Raw genomic sequence first — 17,144 nt, forward strand, 5'->3', positions numbered from 1 at the left:
AATAAAGGGGTAATTCCTAGTTGAATATATCAATTACATTTGTTTTTGTGTAAGATATGTAATTTTCTTATTTGCAAATCAAAAATCTATTAAGTTGACCAAGTAAACTCGAAAGAGAGCGAATTGAACCGAATATACATTCCTGACAAACTCTATAATCAATAGAAAGTGTACAATAAGGAACCATTTGATTCAAGGGATTATGTGAGTTAACTTGGTATAAATTTTGTTATTACATTTATGCCACATTTGGTTGGAGGTATTAACTAAAATCGGCATTATATTTATACTAAAATTTTGGTATAACTTATCCCATATAAACGATGGGATAAGATTCAGATCATAGTCTTGATTTTAATCCCAAGATTATAATTATGAGGTAGATATCCTGATTTTGAGCCAAAAGACCCCTAAAGGAAATGTGATACCCGTCACCTTTAAATTCTAGATCGGCCTTGTAGGGAAGAAATGGTAATACTTATGTATTTCTGCTAAATAATAGAAAAAGAAAAAAAGAACATGGCATAGATCGTGCATGCTGTACATTTGTAATTAGATTTGCTCAATGTATGATGAATTATACAAGAACTAAAAATCAAAAGCGCTCCCTGCATTTGTATTTGATATTATTCTTCATAAAGAAATAAAAGAAGGTTATTCATTTGAATTTCTTTGTTATTCGTACAAAGTATGATAGACAAGAAAATACAGAGCAAATAATGAAATTAAAGGGAATCAGAAATGCATAATAAAGATGTTTAGGAGACTTGTTTGCAATTGGGAACTAGTTTACTAATTTTTACTCAGGAAACAGACAACGGAAAATATTTAAGTTCCAAACTTCTTGTCTGCAGTCACAACAATACCAACAATCACTGCAATCATAATCAGTAGGACTATGAGGACCACATGCGGTCCCACAAGTAATTATATCATTAAGTTGAGGAAGTAATTTCCTTTTGAGTCCTGATAGAGTGTGATCAACATTCCTTTCAGCCATAACACATCACATCCACTGAAAAATTCATCGTCACACAATTACAAAATCAACTTCTGACTGGTATAATATATAAATAACACAAATTCAATCAACGCGTATAGAAATATGCACATACACATACTATTGAAATATGTACATAGTTACATGTGTAACTACATATATATTAAGAAGCACAATAAGAATATTAACAATATAAAGATAAAGAGAGATGAGTACTAACTAGTGACTGCCATGAGAAGAGTAGTGAAGACCAAAGCAAACTTAAGCGGTGCGGTGCCATATTTGAGATAATACTTCAAGCTTTATGAAACTTTTGTTTGAGAATCTGGTTGATTTCCAAGTGTCATTATTTATAGACCTCTTTGAATGAATTGGCAGCACTCTGGCATGGACTAATAGAAAATATGGTTAACGTACCTTTACTAAAATTCATCTTGGAAAATTAACCATTTAAAATTAGTATAACCAAATTCAGAAGAAATGGTCATGTGCTATGTGCAGTAGAGCATGAGCTTTGTGCTATTAACGCTATGGACATGCCGCATTTGATGCCACCACCACTATACCAAATGCTAGGTGTTGACCTCGACTCGCACCTTCTTAAGAATTCATTTTTTTTCCTTTTCTTTTCTATTTCTATTATATAGAAGAGCTCCAGTTTCGACGTGTCTGTTTTTCGTAATTAACATTCATTCTGAGGGTAGTTTAGTCAATTCAGCTCTTAGGTTTTGCAGCTGCTCTTACGTGTCTAAACATTGTACCCACTACCACTACGTGGCCTTTACACAGGCTTGCTTTTTATTTTCTTTTCGATTTTCCTTCGTCTTTTTCTCTTTTGTACTTGGCGTCTCTTTGCTTTTCTCTCTACGCTTGTGTTCATTTGACAAAATGTTTTCTATTTTTTCGGTTTCTTATAGAGAAAGTGATCACTCCCTTCTTCATTTTATTTTATATAATAGCTCACAACTCGGTGGATATATTAATTTTTCAATTTGGACTCATTTCTTGCTGAGTTTTATACATGCATTTAGTAATTTCATTCATCTGCACATGTCTGTTTAGTGGCCTAAGATAGTACTTTGAGGGTGAAACGGGTGGATATTGATTGATTAATTTCGTGGTTGATCTAATTTTTCTGATCCAAAGTTCCTTTTGTTAATTGTTGAATAATCCCTTTCTGAAGTCAAGTTTGAGCTTGGTTTTAAAATTTAGCTGGCATTTTTCTTGCATAAATGATAATTTGTTTCAGTTTTCACTCAGCGATGTGGTACTAATCTGTTCCTGCGTCTGTTGTTTCATCGTTTCGGACTTCGGTAAGTGCTGGTCTTCTATCTCCGTAGCTGCTTGCTCATAAATGATCCTTCAATTATCTATTTTTCATCTATAAGCCTAAGAAAAAATAATGATTGAGTGCATTTATACTCTTTTTTGTATTACTTGCCTTTTCTGTCCTAATCAGCTAAAAAAGTTGTTATTTATCTTCAATGTCAATTACAATTGTCCAGAAAAAATGTAGTAATTGATTTAATTGTTGGAAAAGTGTTGACGTGATTGTAAATGGGAATTTAGTTATATTATTGGCTAATGTAACATCTGAAAAGATGTACATGGTGACTACACGTTAAGATTCTTTTTGATAAGTTATTGACTGCACATTAAGATTCTTGAAGCTCAAAGCAAAAAAGAACTTACCAGTTTGTTATTTTTAAGATCCGTCGTCATTTTTTCCTTCAAATTTTGTCTTTCTTATTTTGTCTTAGTGAGCAAGAAGCAACAAATACTATTTCTTATTAACTCATCTGATTTAAGGAAAGGTAATCCAAGGTAAAAGGATTCTTAAATTCCTATAAATTCTATTTACAAGGTCAAAATATTGATAGATCGTTTCTTATGAGCTTCTAAATTAAACATGCAAAGGGGGTGATTATTTTGATGCAAATTTCTTTTTTGATATTATTGTCTATAATTTCCTCCCAATTCTACTAATAAGATCAGTATAATAGAATGCAAGGTCCACTTCAAATCACTTTGGAAGCCCGATTTTAGACCCAACCATGGAGCTACGAGGTCCTTCTGGTGTGGCGATTGCTTATACAACTTTAACTAGAAGGCTTATTAGAAATTCTACGAGGTAAGGTTCAGAGCTTTTTCTAAATATGGAACAAGTAGAGATAAGAGTGGATAAATGTTACCATTCTTTAAAAAAAAAAAAAAGAGATAAGAGTGGATGAAGTAACATAGCATTACACTGCCAGATAAAGCTTTGGCGGCAAGACAGGCACATGTAAGAGTGAAAAATGTAAGAAAATATGAATAAATACTCTTTTTTTGCAGTTTATTTCTTGAGTTTAGAACATGATCAGAATTCATATTCCTACCGGGACTTCTTTTGTTATTCTTGGTATAATCAATGATAAAAAGCAAAGCCAAAAAAGTCCTACTGATCTTTTGGATTGTGGTAAATATAACTTCTATAAGTTTGTTTCATGTGTTAAAATGTGGGTAACTGAGGTAGAAGATCAAATTCTCCAATATTTACAGTTAGTGGCTTAAAACTACTACAATCTTTTAGAAAACTGAAAGTCGTAAAGAAATGAAAGGGTAACACCTTACTGTTAAGTGATGCTGATGCTTTTGACTATTATGGTTTCCTTCATTGTAGTTCTGGACTATTTTTTTTTCCTGTCATTTGGATGACTATTTGATGAATTGGGCAGTTCTTTTGGTCCTTCGTTGCACTTCTTAGGGGCTTCCATGAAATGTGGAATGAATTTATGTTGACTCCTAATACTATACAAGTTATGCCATGAATTATTATTTGGGTGTGATTTTACAAATAAGTCTAATATTGGAATTGAGGTTGTGTGCTTTAATAGGGTCTTTTCCATGCTTGAACTTAATCTTGTTTTCGTCGCAGTTATGATCTTGTAAAGCATACTTAACTCCACCTGACATTGCTGTAATAGACATCATGGTTTTAGCTTTTGCTGCCAATTTTTATATGTCACCGTAATATTTTATGATGGTAACCTTTGATGAAAAACAGTTTGGGCAGATCCTAGAGGGACTTTCCTCTCTCACTCTTTCCCTTACTGATTTTAGAAATTTTTCTTACACTATCAATGAAGGGCGCAAAGATAATGGTTTTAGTTTTTCCCGTTGTCGAAAATAAGGTACAAATAAACATTTGATGAGAATTTTCTTATTCACCCCATAGTTCAGGAAAATGATTGGTATGCCATTTCACTCTAATGTGTAAGATGATAATTGTTTAGGTTTGCTCATTATTTTCTTCTCAACGCATGCTTTAGAATAGTTCACGTAACCTGATAAATATTCAGCAACATAGATGTAATTCCTTTGTAGTATTCACAATCCAAGCTTGTAAAACCAAGATTAAAGCAATACAACATAATGCATTTAAATTTTTCAACATATTTTTTTTTCTTATGGCTAAGAAAAACATCCAAAAGACGGGGACTGGGCATACTAATAACTAAAAGATAAACACATGTAAGAGAGACAGATGAGACATAACAACCTAGCTTCCTTAATTTTGTTTCTGTTGTAGCTTAAGCAATGGATTCTATTCATTGGACCACTAGGTTTCTGATATCTTCTTGATTACAACATCATGCTAATGTCCATATTCAAAGGAGACTATATTTCTTAGTATTTAAGGCCTCGATACGATCTACAAAGCTCTATGGGTGGTGCATAGCCTCAATTTTGACTATGGGCGCACAATAATGTTGGAAGCTTGACATATTTTAAGACTTATGCATTGATATATTGAGCACTTGAGACATCACTCCTAGCTAGAGCTTAGGTGCGTGTGACTTGGTTCGAGTGATGAGTTGAACAAGAAGCCCACACTTGTGGGAATGAGTTCAGACCGAAGGACATGGGCGTGTAGCGTGACAAAAATAAGATACCTCGAACTAATTAGGACGAGCTAGTGAAGGAGCAATGAAGCTGATTATTTCTATTTTGTTATGCAGGCTAGCTTACCTCCCAAGTCTCTAAGTGAGCAAGAAGATGCCCGGCTAGAAAGAAATCTTTCGAATCAAGTATATGGTATTTAACTTGCTATATTTTGATCTCAATTAATTTATTTATATTTTACCATGAGGAGTGTTGTGACACTCTATTTTCAAGTTCTAATGTGATGCTTTTACTTGAGGCACAACGGTTATGAAGAAAAAAATATTTCTGTCAAGTGCATGGATCAGCTACATACATTTCTCTCGTGCAAATTTAGTAAATTCTTGTGGACTGCTTTTTCAAAGGAAATATTTCATCTCTCATGTAGATATATGTCAGGAAAGATAGGAAAGATAGGTTAAATGGGGAAGAGGAGATAGAGGTGCATTTGGTCAATGAATGTTACAAAGTTCTGATAAGCTGGATAACAATGTTGAAGCATGTCTTCACAGGATAATCTTGGGGGGTATGTAACAGATACTACATGTGTTAGGTAGAAGCTGAGGCACTCTCTAATGGCAATCAATATGTTAAATAAGTTCATTATACTCATGTGCAGGTTGGAGCTCTTGAAAGGATATATCGTGAGTGTCTCAAACCCAGTTCAGTGCATCGCCAACACATGTTATGTTCTCTTTGGTATATGAGTAGAAGGTATTGCCTAATTACTGAAATTTTATGTTTTTATAACTCGCTTAGAATGGATAAAGGGTTCCAATTAATTTGGATTTAAGACAGTATTTAATTGATTGATCTTCCTTTTCTTGAGTTTAGTTGAATCCGAGTATTTTGGAATTAAGGTGTGAATGGGAAGCTCACAGAAATGAACAAGGTATTAAAATAGCTACTTCAGAAGACTAACTCAGATGTTAGATTTTTCGTCCAATTGCAATCTGTCAAACAACTATTATTCTACTTTACACCCTCTTATGCTATCTTGCTCTATTGGCATTCAAGAAGTAGTGCGACTCTTACTATTTTTCTTCCAATGTGAAAAAATAAAAAAAATATACAAATAATTTTGGCGCTCTTCTAAATTCCATTTCCTTTAATTGATTGGTGTTACTTGCTTGTGCTCCAAACTCTCCTCATTTTGTGTTTTTGGAATGGCAAAGGATGGCTTGGGCTGATGATTACAGCCCTTCTAAAAGATAAATTCAGATGTGCTTCTGATGTATTCACAAATGCAAATGTTTTTTTTTGCGTATTATGCTCTATGATATAATGCCCTTTTGCACATCTATAGCAGATAAAACTATCCTATTATACATGTATATAGAAGCGTTTCACTTATGTTTACCCGTTTGGCACGTGTACAGAAAATTGTCATGTATGTCATGTTCTGCCCTTAGTTGCTTTAATGTTTTCTTTGTATTTACACGTCAAAGCAAATAAAATTATAATTAATCAATCCAGCTTTTATAATATTGGGCCCATGATGGGCCATCACAACCTAGTACATCTTAAAAAACCTTGCATTCAATAATTAGAATAAGATGTAAGTAGCTTTGACGGGGAAGTAATATAATGTATAGTAGTAGATTGTGCTCCCCAATGGGCTATTGTTGCTCTCAAACGCACACGCAAGTATACGTGGTCGATAAGTAATATAGGATTGTAAGTCCAGATATCGTACCCACAGGGATTTGTGATTAACTATCAATTAAATTAAACCAAACAATTAATCTATTCAAGCGAATTCTAATGTATGAATATTTAACTAAAACTAATCTAGAGTAACAAACTAAGAGATTAAAGAAAACAAGTTGGCGAATTATAGAGACGAATTCAATGTGAGTGAATGTGAGTGAATATTCTAGAGTTATGGGCTAGCTAACAATCCCGTTGAGGTTTTCACCTAAATTGTCTAATTATCGTCTAATTAATTTATTTAGTTTATTGATTGACGGGGTTAATATTGCTCGTAGCCTTCTCCCGAAGTACAACTCGCCTATTCAAGCTATATATTCCTATGGAATTAGAACTAACAAGAACGCATTTATAATTTCCGTATAATAACCAAGCAAGGCGATTAGGTATATTCCTATCCTAACTGCCCCCCTCCCCCCTCAAGAGTTAAGATCTTGCTCAACTTAATCTTATATGCAATCTAGAATTCCCTCTCCCGAGTTCAATCCTAAATCTGTAAATAGTATTCAATTGGTGATCAAGCAATCAAATAATTAAGCGCAAGATTGAATAAATAAATCAATATGATAAAATTATAAGAACAATTCAAGCTTCAAACCACAACGTTCATGTAGCGCCCAAAACTCTAGAACTAATAAACTATGAGATTAAAGGAAGAGAATAGAAGAAAAACAAGTTAGACGCCTCCTCCAAGCGTGGTGTGTGTTCCCCACGTGAATTCTCCTTCAAAGCGTCCTCCCCTCAAAAAATATGTTTAGTCTTGCTTTTATACGTGTTGGGTAGGTCTAGGGCCGAAATAACCTTGTCCCGGGCAAAGTTGGACAAAATTTCCGTCACTGGCGCCCTGGCTAGTGCCAGGCGCCCTCCACGGCGCCCCACAATTTTGAGCTACTGTTTTTGGCGCCACAAGTAGGCTGGTGGCGCCCAAATTCGCACCTTACCCAGTTTCGTTCGTTTTGGCTCAAATCTCGCGCGTTTCGCCCCCCAATTGCTCCCGAATTATTCCTACACATAAAAATACTTCAAATTAATATAAATCATAGCATTTAACATCCCAAATTCACGAAACAAAAGTAAAATATGAGGCGATATACATAAAAATATATATGCTTTAAGCTAAACATCAACACCCCACACTTAGACTCTTGCTCGTCCTCGAGCAATGGACTATCTAATAAACCCCCAACTACATACAAGTCTCAATTATAGAGGATCACCTTAACTTTTAACCACACACTATACCCTTGACTATGATCAATACCGGCACACAAGCATGAATACACAAAATTTCACATTCTTCCCGTTTAGCCTGCCTAAGTATAACCTTTCAATTCAATCAATTCCAACAATCTATTTGTCATCACCCAACCTCAAGAGCCGACTTGCAACCACTAAGCACCCTCAACTCATGCACTTACCCAACAAGAAAGTTTACAACATCACCAATCATTCATCAGATCATGTGCCCAAGTTTACAACATCACCAATCATTCATGAGATCATGTGCCCTCACCAACAAACAAAAGAGTGAATATAGATTAGTCCACACATTCAAATATGCTTTTGAATATAGATTAAGGACATCACACAATTGAACAAAATTCGCTCACTCTCACAAAGAATTCATATGCATCCCGTGGCCGTACCATAAGCTTGCCCGTAGTGTATATCTATACTAATTTAAGCTAGCCAAATCTAGGATCAATTAGGACTTTTAGGTTGTAATGTAGGCTAAGGGACGGGTAGGATATATTTAGGAATAGTGACTAACCCTCCTAAGCTTTAATACACTACACTCACAACTCCAACACATATTCTTCTTAACCAATTCACTTGCCACAAACCATATGCACATAGCCCTTACGTTCATTCAAGCACTTCTATACTCCCACTACACAAATTATTAAGAATTGGAGGTGTTTTCTACATACTTTCACTATTATTTTTTTTCTTTTCTTTCAAATTTTTTTCCCAAACATTCCTTACATTAAGGTCCATTGGCTAGTGTCTTTCGATTTCAACTTTAGTGCACCAACGAGCCCTTCCATGGTTCCCCTCAAAAGCTACTTCCCAATCTCTAACCTTACTTCTTTTAGCGACTAAGTGCCATATGAGGTAAAGGTTCAATCAACATCAAACTAAGAACAAAATAGGGGTATGGCTTGTAATGTGGGTGCCAAAGAAAAGGTCTATCGGCTCAAAGGGGCTAGCAACGGAAAATTTTATTTTCTTATGTGACAAGCACATCCATGATCAAGAAGGAAAATGCCTACGTCATCTCCTAGATTAGCACAACTTACAATTTCGCTTCAATTAACACAGGGGCAAGTTCTAGACTACACAGGATAGCACAGAAAATTACAAAACCTCACACACATGTCGCACATGACTCAATCGAGACGGTTCTATTCAACTCACAAGTCAAGTAAGCATACATAATTAATAAATTTAAGAAATATTGCACTATGTGGCATACGAGTCAAACAATTGAGAGAGAGCGTCACAAAATAGGCTATTCACTTTACTTAGGCTTCACAATTCAAACCAAATATACGGGAAAAACAGAATGTATGTCCTAGCCTAATGTGCCTGCATCAGCCATGTCAATGAGTACTCGGAGTGACTCAGTTTCTTCCTAAACTAATCTTAAAAAAAAAAATAAAGTGCCCGGTTCAAGCTACATCCTTGGAAAAGAACCGGCGCCCAAAGAAAAACCAAGGAAGGGATACTACCTAACTATTCTAAAAAAAAAGTTCTTTTTTGTATTTTTAATCGGACTTTTATCCCTCAAGAAAATTGTCCAAAAGATCCATCGTCGGGAAAAGTCCGAACTTTTTCTAAATTTTTTTTTGTTTTTAACAAAAACTACTACACTAAGAACGAGTACTACAACTAAACTAAGATAGCATCGAAAATCTTCGCCCAAACAATCTCCTCACCCCACACTTAAAATTGTGCAATGTCCTCAATGCACACTGAAAATAACAAGAGGGTAAAAGAGACTCCCTGGTAGGCCAAAGGCCGAAGAATTAGCAGCTCACGGGATACTCAGACTTCTCCCAGGTATGATCCCTTGTGTGGGTACCTCACACTTAGTTTCAACCACCTGCTCGCTTTTGCACATGCCTATTGGCTTTGACTCCATGCTCGTACTCCTACAACACTACAAAAAATAACACAATAAAAAATAAGCAAAAGTAAAAAATAAAAAAAATAAAAAAATTGGGTTGTCTCCCAACAAGCGCTTGATTTAACGTCGCGGCACGACGCCATCACTTTCACCACTTATCCTTCCACTTTGAGGATGTGAATTGCGCCCCCAATTTGTCATCAACTTTTCTGTCACGTTCATGGGGCGGTGGTGTAAAAATAAAGGAACCAAGCAATAGATTTCGCGTCTTGCACTTTTTGGCCCTTAAGTGAGGAATGTCGTTTTGTCTCCTTGACATATTTCAGAATATAAGCACTTTGTTCCTCATCCATTGACTCCTTCATATGCTCGACTGGATCAATTCTCATGTCACCAACCAAACACAATATTGAAAAATGTTTAGAATGAGGTCCAATACGCTCCAACTCCAAAATTACATTATTTTTGGCATCCTCAATTTTGAGCTCTTCGTCAACCTTGGCATCATTAATAATATTTTGGTCGAATAGTTGGAATTCCTCTTTCCGCTCCATAAGTTGACCAGTATCCACAACAATTGGTTGTAGGGCATCAGACGCCTCAACTTTTTTATTCAATTGATCGTGCAGGTCATGAATATCTAAGCCAAATTGGTCTATCTCTTGCCTGAGCTCAGTTTTTTCCTTCTATTAGTTGTTGTGTCAAATTTGAAAGACCATCACGTAGAAAGTCATGAGATTTTATCTAGCTTGTTCTTCAAGCCAAGATTGGCTCATTATATCTGCTTCTTCAAAATAATCTTCTTGTGGGAACTCGCTCTCTTCATCGAATTGAGGTTCTTCTTGGAAATTGGCCATTAATTCGTCCATTCTAGTCTGGAGTCTTTTGATCGTTAAGGCATCAAGACTTTGTTGCTCGACTATTTGCCTCATCATGTTCTGTTGCTCGGCTATTTGCCTTATCATGTCCATAATATGAGCCATGCTTTCTATATCTTCCATTTCATTGCTCCTATCAAACTCATAAACATTATTAGAAACATTATAATAAGAACTCTGAGAAGGATAATAAGAATTAGGACAACCATCCCAATGACCACCTTGACAATCACACACATTACAAAAATTCCACACATCAGATTGAGATGCACAATTTTGCCCAAAGTGTGGTCCTCCACAATATGGACATGGATCACCAAAATAAGAATAACTAATATTCGACCAATTATCATTCCAAGATGACATATCAATAAAGATAGTAAAATATTAAACTAAGATAAAAATAAAAAATAAAAACTTGAATGGGCAAAAAGTAAAAATCTAATCTAGTAGAATAGTTAATTTCTAAGTCCCCGGCAACGGCGCCAAAAACTTGTTGCTCTCAAACGCACACGCAAGTATACGTGATCGACAAGTAATATATGATTGTAAGTCCAGATATCGTACCCACAGGGACTTGTGATTAACTATCAACTAAATTAAACCAAACAATTAATCTATTCAAGCGAATCCGAACGTATGAATATTTAACTAAAACTAATCTAGAGTAACAAACTAAGAGATTAAAAAAAACAAGTTGGCGAATTATAGAGACGAATTCAATGTGAGTGAATATTCTAGAGTTATGGGTTAGCTAACAATCCCGTTGAGTTTTCCACCTAAATCGTCTAATTAATTTATTTAGTTTATTGATTGACGGGGTTAATATTGCTCGTAGCCTTCTCCCGAAGTACAACTCGCCTATTCAAGCTAACCCAACACCTATATTCCTATGGAATTAGAATTAACAAGAACGCATTTATAATTCCCGTATAATAACCAAGCAAGGCGATTAGGTATATTCCTATCCTAACCGCAAATCCGCCCCCCCTAAGAGTTAAGATCTTGCTCTACTCAATCTTATATGCAATCTAGAATTCTCTCTCCCGAGTTCAATCCTAAATTCGTAGATGGTATTCAATTGGTGATCAAGCAATCAAATAATTAAGCGCATGATTGAATAAATAAACCAATATGATAAAATTATAAGAACAATTAAAGCTTCAAACCACAACGTTCATGTAGCGAAACTCTAGAACTAATAAACTATGAGATTAAAGGAAGAAAATAGAAGAAAAACTAGTTAGAAGCCTCTCCAAGCGTGGTGTGTGTTCCCCCACGTGAATTCTCCTTCAAAGTATGTTAGATCTCTCTAAAGTGGCATCCTCCCCTCAAAAAATATGTTTAGTCTTGCTTTTATACGTGTTGGGTAGGTCTAGGGCCGAAATAACCTTGTCCCGGGCAAAGTTGGACAAAATTCCCGTCACTAGCGCCCTGGCTAGCGCCAGGCGCCCTCCACGGCGCCCCACAATTTTGAGCTACTGTGGCCCTGTGGCGCCCAAATTCGCACCTTGCCCAGTTTCGTTTGTTTTGGCTCAAATCTCGCGCGTTTCGCCCCCCAATTGCTCCCGAATCATTCCTACACATAAAAATACTTCAAATTAATATAAATCATAGCATTTAACATCCCAAATTCACGAAACAGAAGTAAAATATGAGGCGATATACATAAAAATATATATGTTTTAAGCTAAACATCAGCTATAATGACCCAAATTAAATTAACAAGTTGACCTAATTAGAAATCCAAATTAACCTGCACGAAGAAACACGTAAGAATTGAAGATGAAGAATATGTATCCACCATGCATTTTACGTTTTGAATATGGATTATCACTTTATTATAAAAGAAAGTAGCGAGCACCTTCACCTCCACTCGCTGCTCTGGGATTCTGTCAGCATTAAGTGCACTCTCCCAGATCTAGCAGATAAAGCACTATGGATTGATGGTCCATGAATTTTGTCCAAGTAATTATATTAGAGGAAGAATTTCAGCAAGGGAATTCAAATAAATAAATAAAAATTAAAGATGTGAAGAAGCTAATTAATTAAGGAGATTAACTTTTAATATATGCATGCACATAAAATAAAATTTTAACTTATATACATTTTTCGACGAAGCTAGTTTGGAACCCCCTTCCGCCCATGTCGGCAGCTTGACGGTTTTGACTCCAAGACTCACTAGATCGAATCTCTTCTCTATTTTGTTCATATATTTGCATCTCGATACATAAAGCATCTCGCGTACACTTATATGGGTGGATTCAGCTCTTGAGTGGGTTTTTCTGAACTCAATGCTTTCGATGCGGAGTACAAATTTATATGTAAAAATTTAGTGAAATTACATCAAATAATAGATATGAACCGATAGCTTTAAAATTATTGGATTTATTGCTAAAAAACCTAAAAGTTGAACTCATATTGTTTAAATAATAAATTCACCTATATTCATGCAGAAATATCGCACTCCAAGGTAGTATAATATAAGAAACCTAGTGTAATACAAGTATCAATGATTGGTTGTACTTTATCGTTCTCCAAAGCTCCCCTTCAAATTTCTCATGTGAATCTACTAGTTTTTTGCCATTTTCATGACAGCTAGATATGCCGGACGGCAATCTGAGATTGAGTATCAACGTGCATGTAACTGTAGACAATAAATTTGCGTTCGAGAAAATAAAATCAAGACCGAAAAATATCGCAACAATTGTAGTATTTTATTTCGAATATTTGAGTGTTACAATCTCTACGAATCCTCTGATTCTTCTTTTTAATGGTAAATAAATTCAAGGGCCTTTGAGCTTGATCTTGAATCTTGTTTGTTGCCACGAACGATGATCTTGTTCTTGAGCTTGAGCTTGATTAGTTGGACTTGAACTTGATTTGGTCTACATTCTTGAGCTTGAACTTGAACTTGATTGCTTGAACTTGAACTTGATATCTTGAACTTGAACTTGATTGCTTGAAGCTTGAAACTTGTGGAGGAATTTGCAGTGTTTGATCCACGAGCTCTTTCTTGCTTCTTGTTATCACTTCTGGTCCCTTTTCTGAGTTATGAAGACCCCTATTTATAGTTCCGGAAGGAAAGAGTCAGGATAAGAACAAAATCTTTCCGACCAATCAAATTGAAGGGTGACATGGCCGCATTTGATTGGCCAGAACATGTCACTTGCACACCTGGCACGATTTCATTGGCCTTTCAGTGTGACTGGGCATGCCTTGTTATTTTGACATGTGGCATGATCATATTGGCTCTTCCGCTTGACTTGGCGCGCCATATCATTTGACACGTGGCACCAAACTGGGCCTCTAGGAAGATGACATCTTGGGCTTGATGAAGTGGGCTCATCACTTTAGCCAAATTAAATGGGCTAGCCCTATGGATTAAGACTTATTTATTTAACCCATATGTATTGGACTTATATAATGAATTCATTTATATATTAGCCCATAGTATTTATTTGGATTAATATATTTATATATAGTCCGGATATTTTATTGAATTAAAATTCAATAATTTTGCATGTCTACAAATGCCCCCTACTTCAAGACTCGGTATGAGGTCATCAAATATCCGAGACTAGGCTTGAAGTATCTCGAGACAATAGCATACATATAGAACACATATAAATCCTTTATATGAATCTAAAATATGTTTGGGAATTTTTGAACATTTTCCAAAGAAAACGTGCACTTCTGCGTGATATTATTTCAAATTCATTGTTCAAAATCAAATTGGCATAACATATTTTCCTTTGCTGAAGAATGCTATTAAAATATGTGGGCCAATTCCAAAGCACATCTGATTGTTCTTGTGGAATGAGTTATGAGTACCAATTAAAAATTGATACACCTTTTAAACCCATAAAACTGTGTTCCCACGTTGAAGTATATACGGACAAGGATCTCTTTTGTCATAACAGTTTGAACATCCCTTTTTACCTAAACAAAATCATAACATGAATAGAATTCATATTCTTCTAGGAAACGGAACACTTGCTTTCGCCTCTTAGATCAATCCTTCTTCGAAGACAGAAGCAGTAGTCGAATCCGACATGAAATACAATTGCAATATCCCACATCGTCAAATAACTAACCACTCCTGCTTCTCAAATCTATATAAACCCCGTGCCTATATTTACTGAGCATCAATTCGCAGTATTTGCAAGCCACTTGAGTCTATTTTTATGGACTCGGAAGCATTAACGCGAAGGTAATTTCTTCTTCTTTTCTTGTGTGCTTTCTTGTTTTGTTGTCTTTTTTTCGTTTTTTTTTGGAGGTCATGCGAGAAAGATATGTTCTTTTTCAACAAGATGATCCACGCATGAAGAAGGCGGTCTTAAGGTGTGAAGGGATGTGTACTCATCCCTGCCCAAATATCGGAGAGATTACTTTCATGGCCCGACTACCGGAGAGATTACTCTCAATGTGGCCCGACTACCGGAGAGATTACTCTCAATGTGGCCCGACTACCGGAGAGATTACTCTCAATGTGGCCCGACTACCGGAGAGATTATTTTCAATGTGGCCCAACTACCGGAGAGATTATTCTCAATGTGGCCTGACTATCGGAGAGATTACTCTCAAAACGGCCCGACTATCGGAGAAATTACTCTCAATGTGGCCTGACTATCGGAGAGGCCAACTTAAGGTGCAAAGGGACTTATATGTCCACCTTAAGATTTGAAAGTTATAGTTCCTTTTAAGGACAAACCCGAAAAGAGGCCAACTTAAGGTGCAAAGGGACTCATATGTCCACCATAAGATTGAAAACTTATAGTTCCTTTTATGGACAAACCCGCGAAGAGGCCAACTTAAGGTGTAAAGGGACTTATATGTCCACCTTAAGATTGGAAAGTTATAGTTCCTTTTAAGTACAAACCCGCGAAGAGGCCAACTTAAGGTGCAAAGGGACTTATATGTCCACCTTAAGATTGGAAAGTTATAGTTCCTTTAAAGGACAAACCCGCGATGAGACCAACTTAAGGTGCAAAGGGACTCATATGTCCACCTTAAGATTGGAAAGTTATAAAGCTTCCACTCGAAGACGACATCGACTTGAACACTTGGAAAACTTTGAAGATTTGGCGAATCTGAAGACTTCAACTTTGAGACTTGGAGGGATTAAATATTTCAATTTCAAGATCGGCGAATTTGAAGACTTCAACTTGAAGACCGACGAACTTGAAGACTTCAACTTTGAGACTTGGAGGGCTTAAATATTTCAACTTGAAGATCGGCGAATTTGAAGACTTCAACTTGAAGACCGACGGAGTTGAAGATTTCAACTTGGAGACTTCAACTTGAATACCGACGAACTTGGAGACTTCAACTTGGAGACTTCTAGGGCTTAAATATTTCAGCTTCTCTTTTACGTTACATTGTCCGACTTTTATCTTAGTCGCATAATTTTCAGCTTTACGTGCTTGTAACAAAAGATTCATATCTTGTCGTGGGAGAGTCCAAATAATGAACAGTTTGATTTCTCGAAAATTAGACTTCTATATCTAAAATATATCCAAAACTTAGAATCAAACACCTTCAGAATCGCCCGGATAATATTTTGAAAACAACTCTAGATTTCACCACGTTGAAAATTTCAGATTTGCACAGTCTCACCAAAAAAAACATATCTTGGTGTAGAAATATCGAAATTGCAAACCGCTTGATTTCTTGAAAACTAGACTTCAAATCTAGAACATATCCAAAATTCTCAACCAAACATTTTCAGAATCGTCCCAGATAATATTTTGAAATCAACTTTATGTTTCACCACGCTATCAATTCCAGATTTGCGCAGTCTCACCAAAAAATTCATATCTTGGTGTAGAAATATCGAAATTGCAAACCGTTTGATTTCAAGAAAACTAGACTTCAAAATCTAAAATATATCCAAAATTATCAATCAAACAACTTCAGAATCGTCCCAGATAATATTTTGAAATCAACTTTATATTGCACCACGCTATCAATTCCAGATTTGCGTGACTTCACCAAAACATTTGCATCTTTGTATCGAAGACTCGAGATCGGAAGATGTCTTACTTGCCATCAATCAAAATTTAAGAGCTATATTCTGACAAATATCTTGGGTTCAAGTCTCATTGAATTTGAAACGTTGTGCCAAGCAATCTTTTCCTTATACTTGTGTTTCCTTTTGACGCCTCTCTTCTCTTCCCTTTTTTTTTAAGGCAGAGGGTGGAATTGGAGACCAACAAACTTGAAGGTTTGGCGAACCTGAAGACATAGAGAATCCCTGGACTTCATTGCAAATATTTGACATCCTCCAAAAATCGGCCCATTGAAGATATCAATTTACCATGGCGGGCTTCCCCCTTTAAATCAAATGAGATCAAAGTTTAATAGGAGGATGACATTTCAGCTTGATCTTACATTCCTTCATACTTCATTTGCCTAGGCTGCCTCTTTCGAGATTTTCAACCTAGCAGACTTTTTTTTGGGCCGTACACAGTTTATACTCTTGCGGGCCAGGAGTGTTGCA

General features: G+C 35.9%; 2 long non-coding RNA genes across 4 annotated transcripts; one reads left to right on the top strand and one right to left on the bottom strand.

Moving 5' to 3' along the window:
- Positions 1-536: 536 nt before the first annotated feature.
- LOC109221588 lies at positions 537-1,362 on the bottom strand. Its single transcript, XR_002067282.1, has 2 exons — positions 1,221-1,362; positions 537-1,015 (listed from the first exon to the last, which is right to left on the bottom strand). It is a non-coding gene; the product is annotated as an uncharacterized LOC109221588 (long non-coding RNA).
- Positions 1,363-1,806: 444 nt separating this feature from the next.
- On the top strand, positions 1,807-6,338 carry LOC109221589. Of its 3 annotated transcripts, XR_002067284.1 has the most exons (5): positions 1,807-3,131; positions 5,002-5,077; positions 5,313-5,450; positions 5,544-5,638; positions 5,759-6,338. It is a non-coding gene; the product is annotated as an uncharacterized LOC109221589 (long non-coding RNA). The 3 variants fall into 3 exon arrangements; XR_002067283.1 differs by having other exon boundaries at positions 5,544-6,338; XR_002067285.1 differs by lacking the exon at positions 5,313-5,450 and having other exon boundaries at positions 5,544-6,338.
- The last annotated feature ends 10,806 nt before the right edge of the window (positions 6,339-17,144 follow it).

The sequence above is a fragment of the Nicotiana attenuata genome, unplaced genomic scaffold (assembly GCF_001879085.1).
Source record: "Nicotiana attenuata strain UT unplaced genomic scaffold, NIATTr2, whole genome shotgun sequence".
Taxonomy (NCBI): Eukaryota; Viridiplantae; Streptophyta; class Magnoliopsida; order Solanales; family Solanaceae; genus Nicotiana; species Nicotiana attenuata.